This window comes from Molossus molossus, unplaced genomic scaffold (genome assembly GCF_014108415.1).
Source record: "Molossus molossus isolate mMolMol1 unplaced genomic scaffold, mMolMol1.p scaffold_m16_p_17, whole genome shotgun sequence".
Lineage (NCBI taxonomy): Eukaryota > Metazoa > Chordata > Mammalia > Chiroptera > Molossidae > Molossus > Molossus molossus.
In genome coordinates, this window is record NW_023425352.1 from 43,522,382 (window position 1) to 43,530,487 (window position 8,106).

Here is an 8,106-nt window from a genome sequence, read left to right on the forward strand (position 1 = left end):
TAAGCAGTTTGAAACTTTTATAGCACTTTGACATTGCCATGACATCCAAGCCCATGAATCATTTCTCTCGTAATTTATTTTCATTGTACTCTACAAAAGTATTGGTCCATAAAAGATTGGAAAAAATTTTAACTCTCTATACTAATAAATGAACTTCAGACAACCAAATTTACCATATGGTGGGTAGTGAGCATTAAATATAAATTTACCTGGACAATTAAGACAAAAAAAGTCTTAAGGGAGACAGTGTAGTATGTAATGTCTATATGCTCTGACAGTGAGGATAATATTAGTATTTTAAAAATGAAGAATTTTAGAATAGGGAGATTATATACAAACTGCCTCCTAGTTCTTCCCACTGAGAAGACTTAGAAACAGTAACAAAATTATTAGTAATGAGCATATCTCACATGTAGTCTACAGTCTGAAATACTATTTCCTACTACCTGCATTTGGATGATTCCAAGTCTGAGGTTGGAAATGCATATGATGACCTACAATGTACCAGAGAGCAAGAAAGCTATCAAAGATGACCAAGGTTATGTCAAAAAGATTCAGGGATTAACTTGAAGAGGCTTGTAGTGGTCACATATGGGGAAAGCAAAGTTAGGAACTTGGAGATCAGAGAATCTCACAGGTAGAAGGGAAATAAAGATGAGAGAAGAGTGGGAGACATGAATGATATAAGGGGATGAAACAATGGGTGGGAATACTTTGTATAGATGGCACCTTAAAAGATCTTTAAAATGCCTTTCCTCTCTAACATGTAATTCTGTCCCTGAAACATTTCTGGCCACTTGCCCAGGTTAATTGAAGCATTTACTACGTCTAGGGTGAGAGAAATAGAGGGACCCCCCATTGTTTGGAGTTTCTGGAATGGATGGAAATGGATTGATGGGCTATTTCTGGTATCTCTGTTGAAGTTATAGCTGGCCCCAGTCTTTTTTTTTTATCCTCACCCAAGGACATTTTTCCATGTTTTGTTCAGATAGAGTGGGAGGGAGAGAGGAGAGAGAGAGAGAAACATCGACGTGAAAGGGACACATCGAGTAACTGCCACCCGCACGACCCAACCAGGGCCGGGGACAAACTGCAACCGAGGTACATGCCCTTAGCAGGAACTGAACCCGGGTCTCTCCGGACTGCAGGCCAACGCTCTAACCGCTGAGCCAAACCGTCCAGGGCAGCTGGCCCCAGTCTTTATCATTCAGCTTCAACTGTTTTCAGAAGGGCTATCCTTATAATGAGTGCCATATATAATGAGAGCACTAAATCAACATGAATGTGGTTTACCTATATTTGTTTATGAACGATGGTCCTCTTGCAATTTACAGCATAGAATGGATGACTAGCCTTAGCTTTTCAATGGGATAGTTAGGCAAGGAACAGAAGAGCAATTCTAAGAATTTTTGAAAGACTCAAATCGTGTACCATCGTATCCTACTTCTGACGAAAGAAACGTGACTCTTCTTTGATACTATGAGGTTTATAATTATTCTTCTCTGAGAAGATATTAAGGGGTATCTAATATTTAACCTCCCTGGGCCTTGTGTTTCATGCACTGCTACTTTTAATATCCTATTTTAAATCAAGATTAAAACAGGTTCTAGTATAACTAGAGAGCATTGCCTTTAAGTAAAAGGGCTGTGAGACTATCTATATTATATATATATATATATATATATTCATCTCTCATTTGCCTAAAGCTTTTAATTTTTTTCTAACCTTTTCATACCTATTATTTCACTTGATCTTCACAACCACCACATGAGGCTGTTCACTTTAATGAAATGAACTTGAAAGCAGCGAACATTTAAAACGTTTCCCCCCAAATGTAGTAAAACCACAAAGAAAATTTCCAGAGCATTTATACCATAGCTCTAACTTAAACTGTATTTACTGCAAATTGTATTGACTCAGAAGAGATGGCGGCTCATAAATACAGTTTCTCTGTCCTGAGCCACATTCAAACTGCAGTTGTTATGAATACAAAAGAGCTTTCTGAGTACATAACTGTAGTTTTGCTGCATTAAAGCGCAAGGCTGGCATTTGGACTAGAAAACAGGCTGTAACTGTGTCTGTTCTGCATGGCAAGCACCTCAGCGCCTGCCAGCAATAGGATGGATTTACATATATTGACTCAATCCAGCATATGAGTAACGATCAATTTTCTTGATCTATTCTATTCTGTCAATCTGTGCTTTTGCTAGCAAATGAGGAGACATTGCTGTCAGCCAGAAATAGAGTTTCCTGGGCTTATGTGAGCTTTTAAGATCTCTTTTCTACTTAATTAAAAGATACATACAGTGGTTGGCAGAGAGCAGCAGGCAAGTCAGGGTAACAAAATTTGCTATGTATAGACATTCCTGGAAGAAAATCATGGAAGATGGCTAAATAAATGCAAAGGAAGACTTATGTTTCTGAGGATAGTATATTGTATGTCAATGTTATTAATAGTAAAATAAATACAAAGGGACAAATACAATTTGTCAGGAGTAGCCAGTAAAAGCATCCTTTTCAGGAGTCACAAATTACTCTTCCAGGTAACAATATGTATCCTGCTAGATCAAAGGAAGGGAAAATGCTTTTCTTTTCGGTCACTCATATTAATGTACCATGTCATGTTAATTCATTTGCTTTTGGCTCAGATAATCTCTAAATTGTGATGGAGTTGTAAGTAGGACCAAATAATATATACAAAGTGGGTAAGAACTATTCCCATAAGGGACATAAAGAAAAGCTTGACACATCCGGTTCTGTAGGTGACCTTTCACCTCAAATGCACCGGTGATCTCAGTGACCCCATCAGGCCCCCAGACAAAATCTGAATACTTTTTGGAGAGTTAGTTTTATGGCAGGTAAATAACCAAATGTTTCTGCAGGGGGTGCAGTGGTGTACTCCTGCAGTTTCTACTCCTCTGCCCGCTTGCAGGGTTCTGGCAATCAGGGTTCTGACTGTGTGCACGGAGTGGGATGTCATTATTGATACCTTTTCTGGCTTTCATTAAGTACTGGGCTGGTTGGGTTTGGCTTCTGTCAGTCCGCTAGGACCGCCCTGAAGGCTAGCATCAAGTACCTGCAGAAAGGCCTAGACGTACCGGGGAACAGATTTTAGCGATAGCACGCGTTAGGAAGGGACAGTGGCTGAAGTTCCCTGCCAGGAGATCCTTCATGGAAGTGTCCTGTGACCCTGAGAACATGACTGACGTTTTTGCACTTCAGTTTTCTCATCTGTAAAATGGAGATGTTGCCGTAGACGCACAATTTTCCAGCTGGATGCAGGGAGTCTTCTCAGAAGCCATCACCGGGAGAGGGCAGGTGGGACGAGGGGATCCCCACTCCTGGGACACTGTTAGCAGCTCTACTTGTAACTAATTTATATAATGTGCTTCCAATGAGATTTTGTTCACATCGAAGCTGAAAAAAGCACTAGGGCATCTTGAAGGTTTCCAACAGCTCTGCAGTCTATGATCAATTTGAGAATACCTGTGCCTTTTTGTACACTGGGTTTTCGATTGAGAATCCTGTTTGCTAAATCCGAGGAATGGATTGGAGCCAAGTCACCTCCAACTCTCAGCGGTTCTTCCTTGTTGGTCATGTCGGACAATGACGGCTCCCACTTGGTTAGCTCACTGATAGAGCATATGGTACGTAAGGTGAATGCTATCAGTAGATATCAGACGGCTATCTGGTCCCCATAAGATTTGTGCTTTTAGATTTTAGCCAAAGGAACTGGTTAGGAATGGCCAAAAAGCGAATGGGTGTTCGAAAGGGCAAGCATTTGGTGTCGAAGCAGACTGAGAAGAAGATAAAAATAAAAGTAAGTTCTCTGATCCCTAAGAATCAAGACATTGACACAAATTCCACATTTATTCCTTAACCCATCTCATTTGGTTTGGAAATGAAAATAGACATACGGTGCTCTTTGGAAATCTGCATCTCCCTTTTGATCTCCGCCTCCACTGCCTCCCCCTTGACACATGGCGTTAAATATCTCATGCTGAACATTTGCCCCATGGAGATAGTGGAATGAAAGAGTTCAACCCAACCAACGCCACAAGGATCACACCATTAGGAACTGAGATTACCCCAGTACGGAAGGGCAAGTGCTTCTGGTTAGTCTCTGTCGTCATGGTGGACTGGGACTTCAAATGTATACTTCCTTAGGGCAAGACTGTCCTTTTCCCTATTATGTCACGTTTCTAATGCTCACAGCCCCTAATATGTCATAACTAACCATAGTAGGAGCATCCTCATTTTAATCTATTCCCACTTCCTTTAGAATCAAGGAAATTGAGACCTATGGTAGATACTGGATTTGTAACAGGCCGTAGGACCAAACAAATGTGCTTGCCCTTATGAATGTTCCTCAATGAAGAGGTCATCATCTTTGGATTTCCAGATGTGAGATGGGTCCATGAGTCAACCAGTCAACCTCTATTTATTAAGAACCTACAATGTGCCAGGGAACGTGCTAGGTACTCAAGATACCATCTAACACCAGGCCACTTTCTACTTTCACAAATTTCACATTCGTACAGGAAAGACTCAATAGCCTTTGAGGAAAGGCTACAATGTAATTCCAAGTACCGTAAACCTAAAATAGTTAAGAAGGGTATCCAGTCTTATCTGAGTGATCAAGAGGGCATCTCTGATGAACCAATGGTGAAGTTGAGAATTGAGTAATAAAAAGGAAATAGAAAAGCCAGAGTTTTTCTAAAACTACTTTATAAAAATCACCTGGGCATATGTTTATTGCAAATTTCCAGACTCCTCCTCTTGGAGATTTTGATTCGTAAGTCAAGGGGTGAGATGTAAGAATTTGTATTTGTATGTAACTTCCCCTGGTTGTTCTTGCAATCCAGGAAGTTTGGGAAATCCTCAATGAGGTGATGAGCATTTCGGGAAGTGTGCTGCATTGAGGGTAGGGAAGACCTGAGAGAAGCTATTTTGATTAGAGGGTAGACTGTGATGTCAGGTGAGGATCAAGAAGGATTTGCTAGAAAAATATTTAAGATGTTGAAACCTTGCACAGTGGCTGATCAGAAGTTTAGGTGGATACCAGGATATGGGGAAGAATAGGAAATGAATGACTACTCAGCAGAAGGAACAGGACCTGCTAATTCCTTAGAGTCACCCTGCAAATAAAGTTTGCTTTCAATTGTTTTAGATATTATTCCCTTTACCACCAAGGAGAAATGTAGGTAGCTGAATAAGAGGGATAGTTTGTGGAATAGCCTTAGAGTGTCCCTTGTTTCTAACTTCCTAAAATGATGCATAAAAGTCTGCAGAGAATTACTATTAGGCTTATATTTCAACAAAATGTAAACAGTCCTGGCAAGGGGGCCCTCCATCAACCACAAACCAGGGTGTCTTCTTTGTGTTACACACCGTACTTGAACCTTCTCAACTGTTTATGTGGCCATGCAAATGGCTTTTAGGAGAGATCATGTGCCCAAGAACATGAAAGATTAGCCTTGTTTCTTATATTTCAGGATGTTCCTTATCCTACCTTTTGGTTTTAGAATCCCTGGCAGTGGTCTGCTGGAGCTAGCCCATACTGGCTTGTGAGAGTTTATTGTTGACATCTTTTCCCATTTTGTGTATAGTGACTTTACAAATCAGTCACTGTGGGAACTAATTTGTGGGGGCTTTTATACCATGGAAATCAGCAATCAGCTTTTTTTATTACTGAGAGTCTGTTATTAAACACTTACCAGCACACCACTGCCTGACGGGAATTTACATTTTTGAAATTGTGGCTATTTCTACATGAGGGTATTCACTGACCAGACTCTCCTACCAATGAAAGTTTTTTGTTTTTTTTTCTCCCTGCTCTCTTTTATATTATGGAGGAAAGCCTTCCCCAGAATCCTCAATACAATTCTGTTACTTCTCTTTGGTTAGACCTGTGTCCCATGGTCATTCAAGGGAGACTGGGATAGTCAGTATCTGGCAAAGGAATGGGGCTTCCATATTTGGTCTAAGCCAGTGGAGCTGAACACAATAATACTGAACAAAATTGAGGCTCTATTAGACAGGAAGACAGGGTCATTGTTTGTTTGTTTTATTGATTTTAGAGAGAGAGAAGAAGGGAGAGGGAGAGAGAGATAAAAACATTGATGAGAGAGAACATTGGCCGCCTCCTGCAAGCCCCCACTGGGGATTTGGCCCACAACCTGGGCATGTGCCCTGACCTGGAATCAAACCAGTGACCTCTTGGTGCATGGGTCAATGCTCAACCACTGAGCCACACCAGCCGGGCAAGACAGGGTCCTTATCCTTGACCTGGAAATGAATAATATTTTCCACATTTGTAATACAAGACAAGGATGTATGTGGCCTTCAAGATCCAGAAGTAATAGGACTGAAGTAAGTTCTCCCTGTTTTGTTTGTTTTTGTTTTAACAGCTGTTGGCATTTCATACTCATCCTTTTATAGGAGTGGTTCTCCAAGTGTGGTCCTCAGATCAGTGGTCTCAGCATCATCTGGAGACTTGTTAGAAACACAGATTCTTAGGCTCTAACTCAAACTCTTGAGTCAGAAGCTGTGGAGGGAGGCAATAATGGGGGCAGGGCTATGCTTAGGGATGTGATGTAGCAGTCTGTGTGTAATAGATATTCCAGGTGGGGCTGATGGATGCTGAAGCTCGAGAGCCACCGTCTTAAGAGTGTTCCTAGCTCTATTAGTGTGATAAGTGTCAAGTGAATTTCAATGAATAATGAGCACCTAGCAGGTGTTAGGCACATAGTAAGCACAGTCATTCACTTATTCATTCATTTGCTGTTCATTTGTTGAGCACTTGTTGTTGTTACCCTGTGTCATACAATCCATTGCCCACTAGCAGCCAGAATGATCTTTTAAACAGGTAAATCAATTGTACTCTGCTTGCTGAAAACTTTTCAGTGACTCACATAACCAGGTGAATACAAGTTCTGAGTCCCTCCATGGCTTGGTCTGCCTTGCTCTCCCAACTCCTTCCTACTCTCCTCTTCCCTCGTGGAGCCTCTACCTCACTGACATCCTCCTGTGATTGAACTTATCTTGTCATTGTAGTTCCAGCTCAAATTGTCCCTTTTCAGAGACAGCTTCTGACCACCTTATCAAATGGACCTGCCTCACTTGTCTTCATCATTGATCTTTTCCGTGACATTTGAAATGGCCGTGTCTATTCATTTGCTTACTGTCTGACTTTTCCTAGAATGTAAGCTCCATGAAGGGGTGCCCTCTGCGTCTCAGAGTGGACCCTGGAAAACTGGTCGCAACACGTTTGTCGAGTGAATTTCCAGGCATCACCTGAGCTCTGCCAGAACCGAGATTTGAATTGTTAGAGGAAATGAACAGCTGGAATCAACACTGAGCACTTTGGCATAGGCGTATCATGCTTTTTTCACTTGTAAATTATGATCTATTTCATCTTTAGAAACTTCAGTTTACTTCCAGGAAGCTCTTCAAAGGATCATGAAACTCACTTGTCTGGACAAGATCAGTTTGCTTCAGTTGACTTGGCAGTATGTTCATTTATTGACAAGAGATTGCCAGGAACTTGAAAAAGAATACCACAATGTCTCCCTATACCTTGTACCACGTCAGATAAGCAAATAACTGACTCGGAAAATTTATGATAGCTTTATAGATGTTTTTCACAGAGACTGTTCTGGAAATAGAAAGACGAAATCAGACTACAGTGCCATCTAGTGGTCATGTTTAGTTTCTCAAGAAATAAAATCCAAGATACTCTAATAGTACTGATTTTTTTTTCCCTTCTTGTTTTGGAAGGGGTGTGTGTGTGTCTTTCTGGTCTTACATATTACTTTAGACATATTAAATGGTGATACCTTTTGAATTGGTTCAATGCTAGGAAATTCGTGAGGAACGTTAATTCTTTATGTTGTGATAGACATGTTTTATAAATAGTAATAATATTAGATAACAATTTATTTTAAGGTATACAATGCCTAAGATAATGAAACTGTTTGATGCGCCTATTTGGTCTCTGGTCTCTAATTACCAGCTTTCTTCTTACTTTGTTGTATATTCAGATGTTCCATCCTATTCAGTGGTGAGGATGTTTTTCACCCTCACCATTGGCTCATAGCAAGGCCC

General features: G+C 40.7%; 1 long non-coding RNA gene across 1 annotated transcript in view; it reads left to right on the plus strand.

The window, feature by feature from the left end:
• The window catches only part of LOC118632773, a 160,380-nt gene extending 152,735 nt beyond the window's left edge, over nucleotides 1–7,645 (plus strand). The window contains exon 12 of the long non-coding RNA XR_004960052.1: nucleotides 7,202–7,645. This is a non-coding gene — a long non-coding RNA (uncharacterized LOC118632773). The remainder of the gene's footprint in view (nucleotides 1–7,201) is intronic.
• Nucleotides 7,646–8,106: the final 461 nt, after the last annotated feature.